We start from the raw sequence: 23,841 nt of genomic DNA on the forward strand, positions 1-23,841 counted from the left end.
AGGGCGAAAAATATCCCATGTGATGTAAGTACACTGCTCAGCATCAACATTGCTCTCTAACAGGACCATCTCTGTAATCTAGTGAAACTGGCTTAGTGTTTCCTTTGTGTTAACTCTGTCATGCCTCATTATCTCTGCTTATAAAAATATTCCAAGCTAGAATATGAGAGTGTTTTCTGTGTTTGCACACCCCATATGCCTCTGCCTTATTGCATCCACTCATCCACTCATCTTTTCCTTTTTTTCACATACTGGCTGCAGTGCAGCTTATGTGGCTAGAGAATAAATGTCTAGCAAAAGCCTAGGTGCACATCAAATTGCTTTTTGAACCACCACAGACCTTCAATTGTATCAAATCCCTCTTCTTGTGTGCTGGGAGCACTGCAAATCAAAGGACGAATCTGTTTTTACAAAGAATTCTTACCCTGAATGGCAAAATGACATTACATGGCAGGAACTATTAATGAAAGAGCTTTGTGTGATACAAAGAGAAGCAAGTGCTTGGTGTGTTCTGCTAGGCCCAGCTTGGACTGCATCCACACAACAAAGTCAGTCCAAAGACTAGAGGAATAGTAAGATTTGAAGTGCTGGAACCTTCATGCCTGGAAGCTTGGCTGGGGAAAACCTTGGCATTTGACATCAGGCAGGAGGCTGGTTGGATAAACTATGTCAGATGGTTCACAACAAACAGAATATCTATTTCATCAACCACTAATGAGATTTCTAAAGATTCCTGGCCATTGTCATGAGCCAAGATAAACATTTGGTAGCCTTAAATCTATTAATATTAAGGACACAGTAAGTGAGAGCCACTGTGGCACTGCTCAGGGCTGTGCTACCCGAGGAGAGTGCACAACACCCAAGGAAGAGAAAATGTTCATTGTGAGAGGTGGGTGGGATGGCAGCACAGTTCCTCAGGAAGACAACCTACAGTACTTCAAAAACTGCTTGGAAAAGGAGACTAACCAGCAGGTTGGGCTGCAAGACCTGGATTTAGTCATTCACAGGATCAAACATTTGTGTTGCCGTGGGTAATATCTGTGTTTAGCCTGCCCTTTCTTCTGTTAGACTCTGCTTTGCTTTGTTTGTTTTTCTGTTCATCTCAGTGCCCGAGGAAGGCAGGAACTGGGACAATTTAATGTGGTCATTTAAAATTCCTTTTTTGTGTTGGGTAAAGGGTGGTGGTGGTATTCCTGGCACACGAAAGATGGTGTTCAGTAAAATTAAATTGAGATTTGGCCCCTCACCTCTGTCCACCTGACTTGTCCATGCCTGCTTGCCAGCAGGCAGAAACCTGGAGCCTCAGAGCTGTCAAGAAATTCCCCCACTTGCACATCCTCAACAGATCAAATAGAGCCTCAACATAAAGCAATTACAGTAAATTGGAAGAAAAACTCTGACAGTGAATCAACAAAAGCTGGGAGTGGAGGAGGAGGAAATCCAAGTTATAAAAGTATAAGGAGGGGGTGGCATGGGGTTGCCTTCTGGTTTTACAAATAGTAAATGCTGATATGACTTGAAAGCTTTGTTTTGGGTACTAATGTGACTGGGCTTGAATGCTTGAATAACCCTTTGACAAGTGTTTCATAATGGTTTTCCAAGACCCTGCTCTGTAAACATAACTTGAAACTGCTCAGAGCAGCCTCCTGGTTGACTCTGAAAGCTGTTGATCGTCTTCCATGTCTTTGTTGAAGTAAATAGCTTTACATGAGGCCAGGCTTTATGTTTACAACAGTCCTACACAAAAAACTTCTTTTCATTATCCCATGGCTAAATTCCCAATTCAACAAAACAGTTACACTCTGAGGTGTTTGGCCAAATCTCAACATAAACTGTGCTAGAAGGGCATGAGCTTAAAGCAGTTAAGAAAGAAATCATGCAGCTTTGGGCTCAGGGGATTGAACTCCTCTTTGATTGATTGTTTGACCATTATATGATATATAAAAACATGGCTGAGTCCACTCTTCCCTGTATTGTGAAGGATTGTTCAGTTTACCTTGCTTACCATTCCTCTCTTTGAGTGTCTTTTATCTGCTTTCTTGTGTGACAAGGAAATTTATTGACTGGCTTCATGGCAAAAGCCACATGGCAGGGACCAGTTAAAGAGAAGTTGATTAGTAGGTGCATTTATGGATCTTGTCCAGTTTGAGGTATGCTACAATTATTGCCACAATAGTCTAAGTTTGCTAGTGATGAAGAAGCCATCCTAGGAGGGAGGCACATACACTGTGTATTACATACAATGAAACCAGAGAATGTTCTAATTCTTCCTATTTGTCATCAAACTGCCAAAGCTTTTGTCTGTGAGACGTATAATGAAAGCACATGCCTGAAGTTTCCTTTGTCTGTGTTACCTTGACAGTCTAGCATCATTGATGACAAATGGAAGCAAGATGGCATTTGTATTAGTAAGAGATTTAATTACGTTTTTTCTGATGTCTGAAGATAATACCTTATAGTGCTTTGTCACATGAAGGCTTTTTCCTCTCCTTCCTCTTTGGTGGTTTTTTTTCTGTGATACTTCTCTTGATAAACTCGTAAATTTGCTGAATGGAAGCTCACTGGCTCCTGCTGCTCATTCCCCTGATATAAAATTGAGTTTTTGCTTTAGTGTGATAAACATCAGGCAGGTCCCCTCTCACCACTTTCTCCCACTGCAGCTCCATTGATTTAAAACTCAGTAGTTACCTTAATTTAGAGCATGAGAGAAGCTTTTGAAACTACAGATTAAAGTCTGAACTTGGTTGATTTCTCCATTCTTTCTGAATAGCTGTTTTCAGTTGCATATAGTTTTCTGCAAGGTCATTTCAGTTCAGGCTTTCTGAAAAACAGCAAAAACTCTGCAAGTCTGGCAGTTCTTGTATAGTAGTCAAAGACAGCATTGTTGTTTCAGTTAAAAAAGCCCAGATCCCACTGGCCTTACCAATGACTTCTCTGTCCCCTTCTTGGGGTACCCATGGAATGTCACTATAAATCAAAAGGTGACTTTACTTTGTTATTGCTACAGACCCTACCAGGCAAAATTTTGTTTGAAAGGCTTCATGTAAAGCATTGCTGTTCTTTATCCATGAGGCAACAACGATTGCTTTGCTGTTAGGTCCTAGTGGTGTTTTGTCAGCTAGAGCTGGTCAGACTGCAAGAGCTGGGAAAGTATGTGTGTATTCTCATCAGCATTTTATTTTGGTTGCAGTGGTAACTGCAACAGGAGCTTTATCAATGATAGCTGCAGCTGCATTCCAGTGGCAACAATTTGGCACTCTGATAAAAAGGTCAGCACACCTGAGACAGCTGTGTAGGTATTTGAGGCACAGTTACATCCAGTTTAATAAATTGTGCATGTCCAGGAATTTCCCTGGGTACTGAGGCCAACTGGCATGGAGTGGCCTAATTCTGTGACAGTAAATACTGCTGGACTACAAACCAGCATGGCTTGTACAGTCTGCCTGTTGGAACACTCCCAGCAGAGCCCGCATCATGGAACCAGGCACAGGGATGGCTGGTGGGTGTCCCAGCACAGTTTGCAGGCAAGCTGGATGTACAAATGTCCTCCCCTCAGGTCAGAGAGATCCTGCCCATGCCCCACCTACCCCATCACATCTGACCTGCTCTGATTATGGAACATCTGCACAGGGTGACCGATGCTTCCACTGCAGACTTGAAAACAGGATCCCAAGTGTTTGTGACTACTGAACTGCAGCTACTTCTTGAGATAAAAAAATCAGTGAGAAATGAGAATTTGAGAAATGTTGCACTGTGAATTGTTTTCTCAGCTAAATTAAAATTTTAAAATGAGAGAAGGAAAAGGCATGATGTGATGTAACTGACATAAATACACACTGAGAATTGAATGGTGTTTCCCAAAATATATCATGCTTGAAAGAAAAACAGTGAACAGGGGGCTGCTAGGAACAAGGCTCTGGAATATCTTGCTTTCTTCTGCAGTTGGAGTTGTTCCCTCTTTGTGTGACAAAGCCTCATGTCTGTATGAGTGAGTGAGAGATCCACTCCCCCTGCCATCTGCTCTCCTGCCTGAATAATTAGAAGGAGGAAACAGGCTCAGCTCGGGAAGAGGGGGAAGCAGAGAGCAGGCTAATATGGGGAGAAAAATATCCCATCAAAACTAGCGGCAGGCTGGGAGGAGGGAGAAGCGGGGAGATGAGTTTCCAGCCTTAGGCAAGTGCAGCCTGCAGTGAATGAGGCTGTTCACAAAACAACCTGCAGCGCTTGGAGAAGGAGAGCTGTGAGGGAAGGGAGCAGCACTCCAATTCCAGGAAATGCTGTCCTCACACACACACTTGGGCGAGCACTGCCGAGGATGCTGGGGGTCTTTAGGCTCTCACTGCAGCTCAGGATTGCTCTGTGCCATCTTTGTGGTGTCCTGCACTGGCCAAGCAGGAGGACTGAAGATGTGGTCCCCTTCAGAGCAAACCTGCTCTCAGTATGCCCTGATTTTACCCTCTGAGTATCTCAGTCTTGCATTTAGTTGATTCACTTCCCTTTGCAGTTAACAGTCTCATGTCATCCTTTATTTCTCAGAGCAAGAGATTTGTATTCCACGTGGCCTTGTGGGACATCCAGAAACAAGCACCAAAGACATTCTGCACAATGTGACTATCTAATGTTGACTATTGACACAGGGGCAATGTTAGGAGCATTGCAGGGCATCTGAGCTTCCTCCTGTAGCTCTGCTTTAGGTTCTGTGGGTTCACATCTAAGTGATGAATCTTTGTCACCTGCATCTCTTAATGTGAAACCATATTTCTTTTGAGGAAACCTAGAACCACAGAAATGCAAGAAAGAACGCAGATATTCTTCTGGTGCTTCCAGTGAAAAGATTTGCAGACCATTTTACAGGAAACTAAAGAAGGTAATCACTATTCCAACTGTGGATTCTGCAACATTCTTCATTGCTATCTACTACTGCAAGTATATAGTCAGCAATTTCATAGCCCAAACACAGTAATATGGCTTTTTCCCAGTAAACCTTTAAATGAAAATGTGAGAAGTAGCACTGAGTTCTTCTTGGACATCAGCCAGGACAGGGCACAGCCACAAATGCCTGTCAGTGCCACTGTATATAGTACATCATGTATGAGGTACAGACCATGCAATGTCCTCTGGCCTCAGAGCTGTGACAACAGGCAATGAATGCAAGACTGAAGATGTTGGGCCATGGGCAGGATTGTCATTATCTCTTGTCTGAGTGCAGATCTTCGGGTTTGCTTTGGGATGCTTGGATGTGCAGGATGCTGTTCCCTGCTGCTTTGGCCCTAGGAGGTATTCCACTGCAAGAGAAGAACCTCAACTCCACCTGTGCATGCCCAGGCAAACAAATGCTTGTGTTCACTTTTCATCCTGTAAAAATGACATTTTCACCACTTCCCTCTGTCATGTACCTTCAGTATTTAAGCACACACACCTCCTACCCATGCATGTGCACACCGTTTTACAACATACCCTTTGAGAGAATTGCTTCAGGGGAAAATGTTTCATAGGGTTTGTTTTTATTTGGTTTTTGTGTTTTTTAATTCTTTAATCGCCCCCTGGATGACAAAATTTCCTCCAAGTCTGCATCTGCCCTTTTCATGTGTGACATACCTGTCTGAGAACCAGTTGTGCAGTTCTGTATGTCTATTCACCCTTGCCAGCCATGGTTGATCTTGTCTCTTTTTTTTTATTCCCTTTGCGTAAGGTTGGAACAGTTTTTTACCAAAAGACTTCTAGAAGTTGTCTCAATCTAATTCCTTTCTTATGCAATAACAAACTCCAGCTGCATTTCTTATATTTTTGTTTGGTAGTAATGGGGCCCATTTCAGCCATCACCAAAGCAGAATGTACATATTTTATCTTCTATCTCACCTTTACCTCACCCTTGTGGTTTCTGCTGATTATTTGAACTTTTATTTTGTGCAGTAATTAATGTGCTGTAATAAATTAATTCTTGGCTTTCTTTCTTCCTTCATTAATTCAGGAAATGCTTTGTAGTTCAAAGAGGTTATGTGTCTGCCAGATTTCACACAACTCATTAAAAAGGAGCTTTAAATACTGCAAACAAATCAACCCTCAACTCGCACAACATGGAAGGCATATGGAAAAGTGTGGTGGTTCTATTTTCATATGAATCTCTCCCTTTTGCAGAGGTAAGATTATATTTTTCCTAACTGACATTCTCAAGATTTTACTTTTTCTTTGTTTTTACTTGTGATGTACATATTAGAATCAGAGATCTGCAGTACATAATCTCTGTTTAGTGACCACAGTGATCTTTCTTGTATTGCAATGGTTTGAAAGCCTGGAGGACTTAAAGATATGTCAGAAGTCCTTAAAATGTAGAGGCTTCATCCACCCACAGTGGTTCCTGTTGATCTTTTTAGCTTTTGCTACAGTAAAGGATCCTTGGGTGTTTTCCTTCTCTCTTTAATAAGAGCAGACAGAAGACTTCTCTGAGGTTCTGTGGCTGTTGAATTTCACACATTGCTTTATTTGAGTAAACAGACCCCATGGAGAAGAAGTCTCAGCACAAATAAATTGGTGCAGCTCTTTTCTGAAAATATAAATCTCTCTGTTTTTCTGATAGTGCTTAGCATGTAGTTGCACTGGGAGGATATTGCAAGGTGTTTCTGAGCTTCTGCTCCAAGTCCAACGTTGACTCACAGAATGAGCAGCAATCCCCCAGCAATGTACACAAAGAAAGCTCAGGTGCTACAGCTACAACATTTGGGGCTCTTGGTGTTGTCTTTCCTTCTCTGGGGGGTTCCTTAGAATCTACTGACTGGAGAAAAGAAGCTTGTGTGGAAAACAGCATTTGACTGAAATGTCTGAAGCCATCGGAGAAAGCATCCTGGGTCTGGAAGGTGTATATAAGGGTATAGAAATCTTGAGTCTGTCCAGATACATTCAATCTAAATGCATAAAGAACTGGAGAGAGAAGTATAGCTAAGATATGAATTTAAAACCCATGAAAATGAGAAGACATTCACCTTTTTGTCATTGTATCATAAAGGCAGGAAGTCATTAAGCAGCAGCAGAAGTAGATACAATTAAGAAATAGGGAAGATCCCATGGTAGAGATCTGTGCCAAGTCTGACTGAGCTGTAGATATTAAAGTCTTCTCCTGTTCAGGTGCCGGGATTACTGTGTGATTCTGCTTAAGTGTATTTGCAGGATGGCACCTGTGAAAACCAGTGAAAATTTATGAGTTATCATTACCCCTCACTCACAGGCTTTTAGACACCATATAGAGCTAATTTTTTCTGCTGAGGCTGTAGACAATATTAATTTGCACCACAGTCCTAAAGCCAGAGCTGCTGCCTTATGAGAACATGGAAGTGTACTTGCATGGCACAGAGCACTGTGCTGCAAACACAGAGCTGCGGCTGCAGCAGCACCAGAACCAGGAACATCAGAGCCAGCAGCACCAGAATCTGAATTGCACCAGTGTGCTCTTCTTCCAAGGGGACTGGCCCTGCTCCTCACAAAATAACTCAGCTGGAATGAGATACAAACACTCTCCCAGCACTCTTACATGGTGCTGGGAGCTTCAAAGATGTAGCCTAAGAAATGTTAGGGAAGACTGATTTAGCCAATCCCAGAAAAATTAACTTTAATGAATAACAGATTATTTCCCAAATAACTGTGAAGTCACACTTTTTATAATACCCTGCAGGAGGCACCAAAGGTACTGAGAGGGAACAGTGGTCAATATCTGCACTGTTCTGCTGTGTTGTTTGGTCCTAGCCATTCTATCTGCTGCTGTAGCATACACGCAGCTCTTTCAAATTCCTTCCAGCCTGCTATCAGTGTCTCCTTCTCCTTAAACATGCTCAGAGGAAGGCATTTAACCACCAGCATTAAGAAATGTGTTCATATTTTTACTCTCATTATCAGTCAGCAAGTAATTCTAAATTTTAACATGACTTTTCTGTTAACGATTTCTGTGTTTAATTTTGAAGTCTTTAGAGTATTTGATTCCCACACTCCTGTTTAGTGAGCTGTATTAAATGCAGTTGTTTCTTGCCCACTGCAGACTGCTATTTGAAATGCTCCCTTAGGATGTCTGCACTTGTGGAAGAATTAATTCCCTCACCTTTCTTCCACACTGAACAAGTCTTTAACCACTTGAAGCAAGAGGAATCTGCATGGCTACACCAGATTCCTTCCACATCACCTGCCTGCCACTCTACTTGTTCACCATCCCCTCCCTCCACAATTCCCTCCCCTGCCCCCTTGTATTCCCCCTCCTCATTCCTCTTGCCTCAGCATGCCCATTGCCCCACCCTGGGGTTTGGGACAATGTGAAATCTGTCCCATTCCAGAGCCCAGCTGGGCCACCGGGGTGGAGGCTGCTGCGCGGCAGTACATAGCTGGGGTTTTTGTGTCATGTAGAAAAACATGTCCAGGCAATCCTGCTTATCCCGTTATTTTCAGGAAATCCTTTCAAACCCTTTTTTCTTATTCAAGGCATTTCTCTCTACAGCCAGCAAAGGGATAGATCATTTTAAAAAACAGCAAGGTTTGCTTGCCAGTAGTCAGAATCCTATCCCTACCTTTCCCAGAATAATAGCAGGGACCTTGAGATTAAAAAGGTGAAATTAACACCTCATTAGAGTATTTTAGAATATTCTAATTAGAATCATTAGAATATAGAATGTTTTGTTTCCTACTAAGTTTGAAAGATTTTTGAAAGGATGAAAAGGACAACTCAGCAAAAATAAAACTATTCCTAAATCCTAGTTTCCTTTCCTTAGTCACTCTAAACTGCAATTTTCCACTCCGAAAACTACAAATGCACTTTTGAGATTTTTGTCATAGAATACTGCTTTGTATTTCAAACCTCAGCAGAAAAGACAGTAAGCCAAAATTTGACCTTGGATATGACAAGAAAAAGCAAAAAAAACAATCAGGAAAAAATTAACTGTCTGTATTGGACTGCTAGAGGACTGAAGGAGAAACCTGCTTCTTGTGGCTGATGCAAGGGTTAAACTTGACAGCTGGATGCAGTTGTTTAAGAAAATCTCAAAGAAGAACAACAGGACTCAGAATAGGACCTTTGCAGTTGTGAAATTATTTCATTGCTAGTAAAACTCAACCTCAGTTGAGGCGTAGGTGGGGGAGGAAGAGCACTTCTCTCCACTGAGAGCAATATGTGTCTGTTCAGGGACTGGCCATCTAGAGCTGTAGTAATTAATGTTTGTGTGCTATACAGAGATAGCGGGTGGCTACTCAAAAGGGCTGGGAGGGAAGAAGAGTTCTGGGGGAAACTGTGGAAATTCCTGAGATATTTGGGATATGTGGTAAAGTGGCTATGTGGACTGAGACTGTGGAGTCTGTAGGGAATGCTGTTAGGTTGAATGGCCTCAGGGTACAGTGTTTATCAGTTTAGGCAGCACAAAAGAAAATAGAAACGGAAAACTCTGCTTTAAAAAGATGGCTTTTCTGGCATGATATATGGAGATGGGGTATAAACCAGATTTTGGGGTGTTTTAGTAAGTCTCAAAAATGTGCCTGAAATACTGAAAGGCCTCGAGAATTCAGTAAATGAAAATGAAAGGTGATATTGGAGCTGGTGAAATGGAAAGTTTCTTCTCTTTCTTGCTGGATTCAGTCATAGAGGATAAGACTTTGCAAATTAAGCTGGTTTTGAAAGTGAAGTCATAGGTGTGTGTCTCTAATCTTCCAGGTATTTTTTTTATCTGACTTTATACCTCTAGTTAGTTCATGCCACCATTTTTTAAACTAAATTACATTTTGAAATACTAATGGTTCCAGCCATCAGATCCCCAGGGGTGGTTATTCATAGACTTGAGATTTATCCCTCAATTATAAGGAAACCAGATAAACTTGGGAGAATGAGACAGCCTCTCTCACACCAAGTTGGCCAAGGGACTTCATGGATACCAGTACAGGGCTTTCCATTTCACTTTCTAGTGGCTGATCTCACTTAGTCCTCTTCTAAAGGTCTCTGAGCTTTTATGAGCAAGCACATTTCTGGTCAAAAAATGTTGTGTTTCTCTTGCATTAACCCTGTGGGGCACACTGTTAAGTAAGTGCTGTAAACACATGGCTCTGGCCAGCTACAGCAGTGATCCTCAGCTGAATGGGGTGTCTGTTATTGGGAAATCTCCTGCTGCACAGGCTGGCAACTTCTGTGCCTGAGCTCATGAAACTATTGATCTGTGGAACTGATGCGGAGCAGCTGAGCCACAGAGAAGTCTCAGAAGCAAGCTTCAAGTCCATGAAGGCATTTGTTCTGGAAATCATGGATATGCATCACTTGCCCCAGCACCAGTGTTCATGCAAAGCAAGGTTTCACAGTGAGATGTTGCCTCCAAGGCCAAGGCCACTTTGCCCTGGAGCATTTTCTAGGAAAGAAAACCCAAACCGATGGAGTATCCCACAAGGTGGTTTCCTCCAGCGTGTTCTCGGGTTCTTTTTGTAGTTGCCTGGCAACCAGGGAAGGGAGGAGGTGGAGAAGGATGTGAGAGCATGGAGGCATCTGAAGAAGCAGATTATCTGTAGCAAACCAGTCAGCAAACATTATTAGTAAAACATCATTATCTGCAGCAAATCAGCTCTTGCAATAGGTCATTCCTACTGGCCCTCTTCAGATGGCTGTCTGCCAAAGGTGAGGATCAGGATTCTGCTGTGATTTTACAAGAGTTTCATCCTAGTGTGAATCCTTTGGCAGTGCCAGAACTCTTCTTCTCCAGTGGGGACAAGTGAGGTAAGAAAAGAGCTTTGACCATTGCCCAGAGCTTCCCTGTGTTGTGTTAGGTATTCTGTGTGACTGAGCAGGGCCCCTTGGCTAAAAGGAAGCCAAAGATGAGTTCAGCTCAGTTGTCCCTACTGAATGTGATATTTAACCTCGGATTTGTACATGATGTTTTGCTTAATTGTCAAAAGAGCTAGAAACTCTAAAAGGTGAAGTAGGGGTTTTTTTTAATCCAAGAAAATAAAGAAACAGAAAAGTAGAAGTTTTCATCTCCAATTAAGTATGGAGGGGAAAACCCAGGAACACTATTTTTGCTTTGGAAAACACCCTAGAAAAGGGTGCTTTGAAAACCATGGCACAGGACCTGGTGAAAATGTGATGTATTTTTAAAGTTGATTAAAGCTATTAAATAGATTTGCACTCATAGAGCCTCATGAAAAAAAATTGCATTTGTGCTTTCTTGTGTAAGAATAGCAGAGTGGGATAAAACATGGCTTTTAAAGGCCTCATTGCTATTGTCTTTGAGATAGCAAGAAGTCACTGCAATGAATAAGCTAATTAAAGAAAATTTTTAGTGAATCATGGAATCATAGGATCATTTGGGTTGGAAGAGGCCTCTAGGATCAATTCCAACCATTAGGCTTACACTGCCAAGTCTACCACTCAACTGTGTCCCTAAGAACCACATATACATGTATTTTAAACACCTCCAGGGGTGGTGACTCAATCACTTCCTTGGGCAGCGTGTTCCAATGCTTGACAACCCTTCCAGTGAGGATTTTTTTTCCTACTATCCAATCTAAACCTTCTCTAGTGCATGCAACTTGAGCTAGTTTCCTTTTGTCCTATTGCTTGTCACTTGTGACAGTGACCAGCCCCCACCTGGCTGCAGCCTCCTTTCAGGTTCTTGTGGAGAGTGATAAGGTCTCCCTTGAGCCTCCTTTCCTCCAGGCAAAGCAACCCCAGCTCCCTCAGCTGCTCCTCACCTTTACTTACTGAAGTAAGTAAAGGCCAGTAGAAAAATTATTTGCTTTTCTTTCCCTAGATTAAGAGATGATACATAGAAGTTCTTGAAAAGTTTATTTAAATAAGTCACTATTGCTGAAGAATGAAGAATTATTTTAATTAACAACATGTTTAGGATAATAAAAGATGTTTTCAGTGGGATGGTAATATTCTTTTTATAGAGAACACCATACACATATGCAATAGCATTGAAACCCCAGAATAAAGCCTCAATCTGACTAAATAAAATAAATTCAACTTGTCCCACTTCAGAAAATAGCATCCCAGACACTTCTAAGGAGCCATTCCTCTTCTGCTTTGCATTGCTCTGTTCTTCCTATCACCCTGATCTCTGTTCCTCAGGTTCCTCAGACTTATTTCTACTGAACCTGCCCCTTGAGTGCCTCTGCTCCTGCCATCTCATGAACACATTTGCCAAACTGACATATGTTAAAGTAGCTGTCACAATATGAAGAAAGAAGCTCACTTCAGCCTCTTGTCTGTGCCATGTATTGTGGGTCCAAAACAAGCCTGCAAGGCTTGTGTGCAGCCCAGCCTACCCCTGCTGCTACTGTGGGGTCACCTAACAAACATTTTGTACAAGGCTTTGGCAAAATGGCAGTGAGGGAGCAGGAAAAGGAACAGCCAGTCTCATTTGCAAGTAGATAATGAATTAAAGCCTGTTTTCTGTTCAGTTATAATCAGTTAGGTGTTGGACACTCTTAGCAACTTGTGTATGTGATACCCAGGCACTGGGAAGAAGACCCTACCAGATCAACACTGATTCAAGGTTTGAAATAATGCCACAACATCCCAAGTAAGGCAGACTGACAATCAATTTTGGGGCTCAAAACATGAACTGAACATCAGGTATGGGAACACTTGTATCTTGAAAATGCATAGTTTTAATTTAGAGGGTTTTTTTCATAATTGCTTGAACTTTTGGATCTCTATATTATGTGTGCTTTTGCTTGGCAAGTATCCTGCTTGGAGTGTAATGCTCACTACAATACAATCATTTATCTATTCGTAAATTTCTCAATTGCTTCTGATTTTCATCAGAATGAAAACACAGTTCTTCATCTGGAGATGAAAAGGGAAGAAGAGAAACTTTTACAATTTAACTTAATTTGTCCATGTGCTTAATTTTCCCTAATTTTAGATCTGTTCCCACTTACTGCTGCTACCCTCCAAAAGGGGCTTATGCCCAGTAAGGCATCATTTCAAAGGAGAACACCAAAACTTCCACTGGCAATAAATTATCTGATAAAAAAATAATTATGAGGAAGGAGGAGCTCCTATGAAAACTACAAAATTTTCTATAATTTTTCTAAAGCAATGTGCTTTGTTTTTTAGCCAAGAATACCTCAGCTATTGCAGTTGAGAACCAGAAGACTACACTGAAAATTTTCAGTTAGAATAGTGATTTTTATTAGAAGGCTTGCAACAGAAAAAATATTCAACTAAAAGAAAATAAAAATTAGAAAGAGAGCCAGCCAGCTTTGATGGAAAATATTCATAAATCCTACCAAGGATTTAATTCTTTCAAAAGAACTGTGGTCTCGTAGCTTGTCTTCCATTTGTTTAGTTTGTCAGCTTCTTCTGACACCATTGATCCTGCAATTTTTTTCTCTTATTTGCTTGAATTCATTCCTTGAAGTCAGCAAAGACTTTGCTCAGCTTGTTTCAACTTCCAGAGGGTTTGTGGTGGTGAGGACCTTTCTTCCTACTCTACTGCACCACAGATTCAGGGTCTGTCTGTCTCTCCAGGGCCTGTCTGCAGTGAAGCCCCTGTCCCTTCCTCCACCCTGCCTCATACGTGTTCCTGTAGAAGTGCTGCCACCTCTGTGATTGCACTGCGGACCTCACAGCTGAGCACCTCTCAGCAGAATGAAATTCAAATTAGTGCTGGGAGGGCTGGCTTGTTCCCTCTTTAGCCAAGCTTTACTCCCAATTATTAAAGCCTTTGTCAGAGAGGCTTTGATGCTAGGAATTAACTTGAAAGGAATTTGATAACCAAGGGCCATATTCATGATGCAGAGACCTCCACTGAAGGGCTCTCCCCCCCCTCCCCAGCATCTCCTGAATTTTGAGTAGATTCCCTAGTTGTCATGGCAACAGCCTAATTTGCTCTCTTTTTGTGGTTTAAGTAAGCATCGTGTAAAAGCTCCTCAACAAATGATGCTAAAACATCCTGAGCTTTGGTAGTGACAGTGGGCAACTTGCCACATGGCTTAGTTTAATTGCTCTGAAGCTACCACCAAGTGCATAATTCAGGGTTTCCTTTAACATAGGAAAAAAAGTTTGGATGGCTGCAAGGGAAAGAGGAGGAGGAAAAGAGCAGCTGCCATTCTTCAGATGTGAAACAACTTCAGGAGCAAGAGGGCAGTTTTGTCCGTTTTTGTGGCAAAGAAGCCCATAACAGAGAAAGACAAAGGCTTCGTTGAGACTGTTACTTTTCCACTCACTTTGAACTGGATGAGGAGGGCAAAAGCATCCTCTGATCCTCTACTCCATTGTCGCAGGGAAGGCAGCACAGCTTGATCCTACTTTGGGACTGAAGTGGGGGTAGATAGCCCAGCAGTTTAGGAGGTGGCAACCCCCACGCATTGTCCCAGCTTCCTGATAGTCTTTCAATGTGAAGGCAGTGCCTAAGGAAAGGCAGTGTCATAGGAAAACTTCTGGTCTGTCACCAGTGAGCATCAAGCTGGTACTTGGGCTTGACTTCACCCTGGTGTCCCTCCTGCTTCTGGAGGCAGAGCTGAGGCTACCCAGCCCGCCAGGCCTGGGAGAGGAGCCAAACCAAGAGCTGGTGTAGGAGTTGCTTGAGTTACTTTGGGTTCTAGTGCAAATTTGAACCTCTCATCATTGTGGTGGTAGATATATAGACTCTACAGAGTAAATATTAGCACATGGAAAGCAGAGTGTAAAGGGTGTTCTTGGACTCTAAGGGAAGAATAATGGTAGCTTCATCCTGCCTGTTTATTTTTCAGTTATGGTGGAATGACACATCTGATTGTTAAAGCTGTGCACATGAGCATGTATTAGCAATAGCTTTCAATCCTGCTGTGAATGGTCATTAAAAATCCCTGTTGGCTGCTTGGTCTGTTCTGAGGATACCAAAGGATTTTGCTGCTGAGCTCCTCCACTTCCACCATTCCTCCTGTAACAATAAAACTCTTTAGGCAATCAAAGTGGTCTGAGGCTTGATTTAGATAGTGGTGACCCTGTTGAGGGTATCTGCAATGGTCTGTAACTTTTCAAACAAAACATCACCTGAGGAAAAACAGCAGCATTCATTTTGGGACCAACTACTTCTTAGGAAATGCAAGTGTAGGTAGTTGTCTCTAGAAATTTCTGGTCAGGAAAAAAATAGTGCCAAAACAGATCGCTTTAATCATTTGGTTTGGGGGAAAACTGCCATTTTGTTGTGGGGTTTGTTTGTTTGTTTGTTTTTGTTTGGGGGTTTTTTTTGTGTTGTGTTTTTTTGGGGGTTTTTTTGTTTGTTTTTTTTTTTTTAATGTGGGGATCCAAACTCTCACAGCAGGCATGTGAAATCACAGTCCCTGGGCAGTGCATCTGTGAACCTTTCTCTCTCAGGAACCGTGTATTGAACTGATGGGATGACAGCACAGTTGTTTTACAGGGGATACTGTGATACAAGGCAGATTCTCCCTTTTCCCGGGGATCTGCTTGTCTTTTCACTCCCTTCTCCAGAACAGTTTCATTCTTTTCTCACATACTGCATTCAGGGAAGAGGCAAAGTGTTTGATGTGCTGCAGTGTCTCTTTGCCTGGACAGGAATCTCTGCATCCACTGAGAGGGTAATGACCATCCACAAGGGAAATACTGTATTGTGGGCTGAGGACTGAGGTGCAACAATAAAATGGGAATGCCATGGCTTAGGGGGAGGAGGACAAGAAGGATGGAATGGGAAATACAAGTGGGTAATCTAAGGTCTCCTTTTCAGGAGTGACAGACAGATTCTGGTTTTTTTTTACCCACCTCTCTGATAAAAGCCTGACAGTGGGGGTAAAGTCTGTGACACCAGAGCCTGCACATCCTTGTTGTTTTACTAAATTATTCATTCCTGTTCCTGTGATAATATAGTTATAAGGAGGAGCCTAATTGAATTTACTGTCTGGCATTGGCCAATAGGGCGATAAGGATCCGGCAGAATGGGATGACGGTGAATCCTGCTGGTGTGCTGTGAATGTGAAGCAGGACGGACTGGCAGTTTGTGTGCAGGAGGGAAAAGCAGTCCATCCAGGGCCCCTGGATTAGCAGAATAAGGAAAGGAAAGGTAAGGGAGCGGGTGGGAACGGGATTTGCCTGAATCGTATAGTGACCCTGTGCTGAAAGGCTGGTTTTGTTCACAGGAAAGCACTCTGCAGGCAATGTTTTCCTGCAGGGTTAGGAGGGAGCAGGAATGCATGTGGTGGCACTGGCTCAGTGCATGTAGCCTGTGCCTTTGTCTTTATATGTGCTGCAGGGCTCTATAACGCTGCATGTTCACTGAGCGTGTCTGTGCAGAGATTCCTGTGGTTTGTGTGGATCCAGCAGCAGTGCATGGAGCCTGTGCAGTGGAAATGAAACGAGGGGAGTCCAAAGGGAGGAATTACCTCATGGGCAGAGTGGGGAAAACAGTAGTGCTTTCTGGTTTGATTGAAGATGAAAACACCGAGTCTCTTAGCGAGCTGTTGGCAAACAAAACAGAGCAAGCGTGTATGTGTGCATCTGTGTATGTCCTGGATCTGCAGTGAGATGTTAAAATGAGAAAGAGGAGATCAGACTGGAGCATTAGGTGTTGCAGGTGGAGATAAATTGCAGGCAATCTGTGTAATCAGATTCTCTAACATGGAGAATGCAAGTGAGTACGGAAGCGGATTAATCCTCTCTGCTGCACTGGCTACACCTGGAAAGCAAGGGGGAGATGGGATGGGAATCAGGACAGGTAATGTGACTGGTTAGGGAAACTGATGCTCAAACCATCAGCTGGTTGTGCCTGCTGCTAAAGTGGTAGCTTATTGAGTTGCTTCCACAGATTTGTTATTTCCCTTTTAATGATGCAAATATGAGCATCTCTGAGGATCAGGTTAGAGCCCATAAATTGACATCATCTGGAAGAACAGGACTACATCAAGCAAATTAGCCTCTGCCCTTCCTTTTGTTTCACTGCCTTTGCTCTGATAACAAGTGACTGCTGAACAGCCAGGGCAGGTGGGGGAAGATGGATTACAAACGTGGCCAGTGGCATTAAGCCGTGCAAACAGCAAGTGTCGTTTGCAGTGATGATGTTATCATCACACTTCTCCAGCTTACATTTTTGCAAGTGTGCAAGACAAGGCTGTCCTGAATTTGGGGTAAGCTTATTATGGTCACTAACTGGAGCAGAGGTCACAGCTCACTGTAAGGTACTAAAATTTTTAGCTGCTTCTCATAGGGGTTCACCACCTCATTCTTTTCAAGCTGGGATCCAGAGGAAAGTGTTGCTGAGACTAAGATGTTGCTCACCTGTGGATATCTCATCTCTGTTGGAAACTCATTCTTGTGATGAGTGTGGAGGGAGATATGCTTTTTCTGCTTGCTCAGAAAGCAGCAGCTAGAGCCTGCCTCCAAAAAGAGAAGTAAGGCAGAAAATCCCACAGGGAGAAGTTACAAAATGGCTTATCTTGGATTAGCCAAACCCTTTTGTCCAAATAGGTTCCCCTTCCTCCCTGACACCAAATTTCTTACATCAGGAGTCAGCTTTCCTCTACCCAAGCTTCTTTCTTTTCTGTGGTTTTCTCACATGGCCTGAAGGTTTAGAAAATGACTGATATCCCTATCAGAGAGCACCTCCCTATTCATGTCTACACTCTGCCCATGACATCTCCTGGAGTCTCTGGGCTGTGCTCCTCTGAGTGGTGGGCTGAGTCTGACCCCCTCTGTCTCACAGCTTGTGCATGCATCCCAAGTGGGGCCAAAGGGATAACCACTCAGTAAAAGTATGAAAAGGTTCCACCTTGCAGAGGGTGATTGTACTGGGTGATGAAAAAAGGAAACATTGCAGATTCCTGTAGGACAGAGGCAGGCTCTCCTCATCTCACCTGGAACAGCTGACTGAAAAGTGGGTCTAACACAGGGTGTATGGTCACAGTTGTTTTTGACTCCAGCTTTCAAAGCACTCGCAGTAACAGAGTCAGTGAAGAAATGAAAAAAACAACCCTGGCCATCTGAGAATTAACTCCCCGGTATAATAAAATTCTTTCCCTTTGCCCCAGAAACAGAGGAATAGTCTAATAACTTGCTTATTCACACACTACAAAAGACTGCACAGCTCTCAGGTGCAGAGCAGGAGGTTCTCCCTGCTAAAGAGTGGGCAGATACTCATTGCTCCTGGAGAGTCCCTCTCTCTGCACATCAGAGGAAGTCCTCTGCTCTTGCTGGTTTTGGGAAGTGCACCTTCCCTGGGAGATTCCCACAGGGATTTGGCAAGAGAAGCATCCCTGTGACGCTGCAGCAGCAGCAGCAGCCCGGTGCTGGCTTGCAGCAGTTACTGCTGGTTGGGTGCCTGCATTGTTTTCTTCTGCCCTCGGAGTCAACAGGGAGGCTCAGGAACGGGCAAAATGCCAGCGTATTCCCAGGGAAGCTGACGTCATCGCCAGCTCACTGGTGCCAGACACTGTGCTGGAAACCTGAGGTCGCTTTTCTGCCATTAATTGCTCAGATGATTAATTCATGCAATGATATAATTTTCTTGGGTGGAGGTTAGGAGGTTATGTACTCGAGTAACGAGAGGCGTGATGGGATGCGGAGCTCGTGCTCCTTGTTGGTGTTAACACTAATTAGAACAAAGCAGCCACTGCGTGCTCCACATCATCCTTCCTCCCCCAGAAAGAATACCACTTTTTTCATGGGTCCTTTAGGGGGGATGAGGGGGTGGTCCCATGCGATGTGTGAGCAAGTGTTCTTATGGGATTTGCAGTATTGCAAATTCTACACCAGAGGACTGAACCATAATGCCCCTTAACTTTCACAGCTACTCTGCAACAAGGATTTTTGCTCTAATTATTTTCACATTAACTACTTTATTTATGCCATTTATGTTGCACTTTCCAACAAGAAAAAACAGTATTATGCTCATTACCAAGACAAAATAAAAAGAAAGAAAAATAATTGAATTTGTTTCTTATTGCAGAGTGGCTGTTATGTTGCATTGTGGTGTTCTCCTCTCAGAGGGTCCTGCTCAGTCTATAGGGGTGTAGGATCAATTTTTAGTTGGTCTGGAAATTCCCCAGAATGTCAAGTTTTGCAGTAAATACTCTAAGATATTTAATTCTTTTGGGATGTCTTTAGGCTAAAAATCCCTTTCCTGTCTCTTTACTAGCTAAGCAAATAAGTCTAGAATTCCCAAGTGGGCACTACAAAGAGCTGTCCTGGCCCAGACACAATTAACAGCAGATAAAGTTGCAGCAACTTGATCTGTCAATCTGTTGGTAGGCAAAACATCTAACTTGAAATGTCAGACAAACCACCCAGGGCATTTTCCGAGCTGTTGTAAAAGCATTTTTTGTCAAACGACGTCAGTGCTCTGCCACATGGACCCCTCCCTCTCCTTCACTCCAGTGCTGTTCTTCTCACTTCAGGCCTTTGTGGTTTTGGTTGATTTGTACATCCCCAGAGGTGTACAAAACCCCGGATCTTGGTAAGACCAAATGGAAATCTTCCAATTTCTAGATTCACCTTTTATTTATGGGATAAAATGGTTTCCTTTTTGTTTAAGCAGTGGGGAAGCCATGCCCTCTCTCCATTCTGGATAATTCTTCACTTTTCCCATCCTTTGTGATTTGTTGTGGTATTCTCCTACCTCATCTAGTGATTTAAAAATGTCAAGGAGCTTTTTTAAATGCCGACAAATAACAGAGATTTGATTAGCAACTGTAGCAGATCACTTACCAGTCCAGTACTGTAGACTCATATATATTTATAATAGAGTTATCAAGGAAAATGAAGTGATTATGCAGAACTAACAATGTCTGTATTAATGGCTATCAGCTGCCAGACATTCATCTCTTGTCTGTTTAATGAGGAATAATTCTGCTATGTCTGGGCAGATCAAATGCTAAAGCAAGGGTGCAGTTTGGTTCTGCTGCCCTTACCAGATTACACTGGCCGCAAGAAAGGTGGCCCAGGGCACATGCTTGTGATTTAGACCCCACCCATAAAAGTGGGAAAAACTAATGACACAGCCTTGGAAAAGTAGGAGGAAGAGTCTGTGGTGGGGCCTTTGTGGGGGAATAATCTTTTGTCCTGGTGGCAGCAGTGCTGAATTCTGTAATGCCATCAGAGTGACAAGAAGGAGAAGAAAAGATTGTCTTCTTCCCAGGATGGTCTGTGGGGGACTGGCGTGGGGAGTGGGGAGAAAAAGTGATTTGGATGGAGTAAGAAAGACCCTTTTTCTAGGTTTCCTGAAACTGGGAGTATCCTCTTCATATCACTTTGAGAGAGTAACTACAGTCATTTTAAAGCGCATTAAATTTTGCTCTGAACTATCAGACTGGGATATGAACAAGACAGAGAGCTGCTGTGTTTTATCATACTCCAGCCTGAAGAAGGCAAACAGCATTATATTCCTGTGTGTCTGAAAAATAAATCAGAATCCATGTTAAAAGAAGGAGGAAGGTAGGATAAAGGTAGGACTGAAGAGCCATGTGAAAAGCTGGACAAAGTAACAGAGAGGGGTGTGCCTTTATTTGGAAGAAGGAGATTTTGGTTTCTGCCAAGCTTTATGGGTTTTGGCTGATTTATTTCCCGCTCTCAGCATGATCCAGAGCCAGCACTCCTTCCCTGTATACTTCAGCTGGGGGGGAAAAAAAGCATTGGCTTCTTTCTTCTCATACACAGGAGCAAACATACAAGAAAAAAAGCATTGGCTTCCTTCTTTCTTCTCATACACAGGAGCAAACATACACATACCAACTCCTTTTAAAAGATGGCAAACAGTGTCTTCAGCCAGACATACACATACACATCCTTTTAAAAACATACACATCCTTTTAAAAGATGGCAAACAGTGTCTTCAGCCAGGCCTTCATGGTTTGAAATGGCTGTTTGCTGAGCTCCCTGGAGTTTAAAAAGTGTGCTACCTTGAGCCCTATGCTTTAATTTACAATTTAATGTTACATTTAGTTGACAATGTTACATTTAGTTGACAAGAAGGAAATAGTATTTTAGCTTGCTGATTCTAGCTCTTTCAAACCACAAAGCCATTTAAGAAAAGATGCTAATTGACCAGTTGTTCATAAAAGCCACAGCTAAAGCCACTCAGATTACTTGGAGTCAAATAAGGAGTTTACTGATTCCCATCCAAGTGAATGGAGAAAGTTCCACTCCTCGGCAACTCAGGACTTCCAAGCCTGCTAGAAAAAAACAGCCAGAAATGCTTACATCATATCTTTTATGTAGCCAATGCAAAATATTTTTAATCTAACAGGACTGGTAGGCTTTCACCAGCACTAAATTAAGTTTATAAGAAAACACAAGGATATTTACATAGAGCTATTAGAAAAGCAAAACCAATAGCAGCAGAACAGTCAGCTCCAAGATGATTCAGACCCTTAAAATATGTCATTTAAAATATAGTAACACTCCTTTTTTAGATGAAGTGCATAATTTTTAATATAGGGTATTCTGGTCCTATGTGGCTGTTTTCTTTTGTAAAATATAATGAACATATCTGTTATGGCATCATCTTTCTCCACCACTTTTAGCTGTACTTTGCTGGATTTAGAGTAGGGCTGAAGAGCCCTGTAGTGCATTGCAGCCCAGGAACATATCAAAGACATTCTTGGCTGCAGAAATACTTTTTCCTGACTCTGCAGAGCAAGCTGATAAACTCCGGAGGACAGTGCTAGAAAATACAGATACTTCTTGGAAGTATCTGTGGAAAGAAAATCAGGAGTTTTTTCACTGAATTTACCAGCACAGCGCAGGTTTTTATGATTCACTGTACAGCAGTGAACAATAAAATGGAAATTTGGGATAAAGACTTACCTCATGGTGCCAGCGGTGATGGTACCATGTGTTTCTGTCCCTGAGTCACCACACACACTTCTGATGCACTGTAGAGGACGATGCTAGAAAATACAGATCCTTCTTGGAAGTATCTGTAGAAGGAAAATCAGGAGTTTTTTCACTGAACTTACCAGCACAGCGCAGGTTTTTATGGCCACTGCTGTACAGCAGTGAACAATAAAATGGAAATTTGGGATAAAGACTTACCTCATGGTGCCAGCGGTGATGGTACCATGTGTTTCTGTCCCTGAGTCACCACACACACTTCTGATGCACTGTGCCCATCACTGGCAGCTGCCAGGGGCTGTGGACACAGCGCGTGGGCAGGGAAACACACTTGGTGCACGGCTGTTTTCTGAAGTGGGCTTGACAAAACCAAATTATGTGACAAGCTAGGAAGCATTTATTCCTTTTTTAGCTCCAAAGTTTTTTGACTTACCGCTTAAAGATGAGAGACTCAGTGCCTGTATTTCCCTGTATGTTCTCTAAAGCATTGATTGCACTTTGGCAAGAGGGGTTGGATGAAACACTGTGCTCCCTCCAGCAGCTCAAGGCTTCTGTATTTAGCTTGATGCTTCTATCTAAAATAGGCCTGTGTGTATTTAGTTAATCTTTTGGGCAGACTTTCTTACTTCAGCAGTCTTGTGAAGTTTCTTTTAGCAGGAGAGAGAGGAGTAGGCGAGGTAGGGGGTTGCTGCTTTATAATAAAACTGAAAGAGGCTGACAGGAATCCACATGAAGGTTACCTTGGTTCACTCTGGGCAACCTTAATAATTCAGCAGAGCCTTTCTAGTCTGGGCTTCCCACACTGTTCCCCACAGGGGCAGTTTCACATATGAGAGTTTCTTGAGGCCATTCAAGGCACCAGCTACTGAGAAGCACAAGGCATAGGAGAGGATGGCGCCTGTCAAGAGCTGGAGCTGACAATTCCTATTAATGTGCAGGCAGGCTTTTCCAGGGAAGACTCTTTGATGTCTCTGACTCTTGGTCACAGTTCACAGGCCTCTGGCTTTTCATGCCATGCTTCTTTCTTGAAGGAAAGTGCCACCTCTTTCTTCTGCTGAGCCCCACGGTCAGACAGTCTCCTCCTTCGGCGTGACCCTCAGAGCAGAACAGTGCCTTCAGTCACCCAGGGCAAACTCAGACCTTGAAAAGTCACAGCTGGCATCTCCTGCAAAAATCATGCCAGCTGTGCCTTTCACCATCATCAGGACGAGAGAGGGGTCCCTTCTAACTTCCAAAGTTTTTTCATTTCAGAGAGAACCTCATAGAAGTTGATGAGAATTTTGCTTGGGCTACATGGGAAATAATTGACCTTCTGCTTTCTGAGATAGTTTCCAGTTAAATAAGTAGCATTGCTACAGTTTTTCTCTATGCCCTGTTCTGCTAATAGAAGCAATAGCTGATTATCTCACACAGTGCTGTAAGACCAGTATATTTTCCAAGAACAGAGTAGGAGGTGAAGAATGAATAGACTCTTTAGTTGACTGAATTCCTAAGTGCATGTTTTCATGCTTAGTGATAGGGCAACAAAGGCAATGGGCAGGTAAGAAAAACTCTGATTTTTTAAGGAGAGAACAGCACCTGCCTATTTTGTGGTATGGTATGGGGTAGCAGCTGATGGGGGAGCTGAAATAAGAATAGAATCATAGAATGCCTTGGGTTAAAAGAGACCTTAAAGATCACCTGGTTCCAACTCTCCACCACTACAGACAGGGACACCTTACACTAGGTCAAGTTGCTCAGGGCCCTATTCAATAATCATATGCAATAAATAAAAAACCAGCTGCCATCTCCTGCATCGCTTGGCAATATTTTTTATTCAATTTTCAGGGCAACACAAACAAAAAAATCAGTTCACTGCCTAGCCCTGCACTGTCAGCAGCTGCTGCTCAAGATTTAGCTGCCCAGGAGAGAGCTTCTGGTTTACAGCATGAATATCTGAGCTCTGCTGGGATGCTTAAGTGAGTGTCCTTGCACTGGGGTATCGTGTGGTCATGCAGTCCTTGCTGAAGTTGGGAGAAAACACTGTTTTCTTCACTCAGGCTTTCAGGGATCTGTTGCTCTGC

General features: G+C 42.8%; 1 protein-coding gene across 1 annotated transcript in view; it reads left to right on the forward strand.

The window, feature by feature from the left end:
- The first annotated feature begins 10,559 nt into the window (after nt 1–10,559).
- SYN3 (synapsin III) overlaps nt 10,560–23,841 on the forward strand; it is a 196,978-nt gene continuing 183,696 nt past the window's right edge. The window contains exons 1-2 of the mRNA XM_039725534.1: nt 10,560–10,723; nt 15,875–16,019. The gene's annotated coding sequence lies outside the window, so the exon portion shown is untranslated. The remainder of the gene's footprint in view (nt 10,724–15,874; nt 16,020–23,841) is intronic.

This window comes from Passer montanus, unplaced genomic scaffold (genome assembly GCF_014805655.1).
Source record: "Passer montanus isolate IOZ18808 unplaced genomic scaffold, ASM1480565v1 scaffold55, whole genome shotgun sequence".
NCBI lineage: Eukaryota > Metazoa > Chordata > Aves > Passeriformes > Passeridae > Passer > Passer montanus.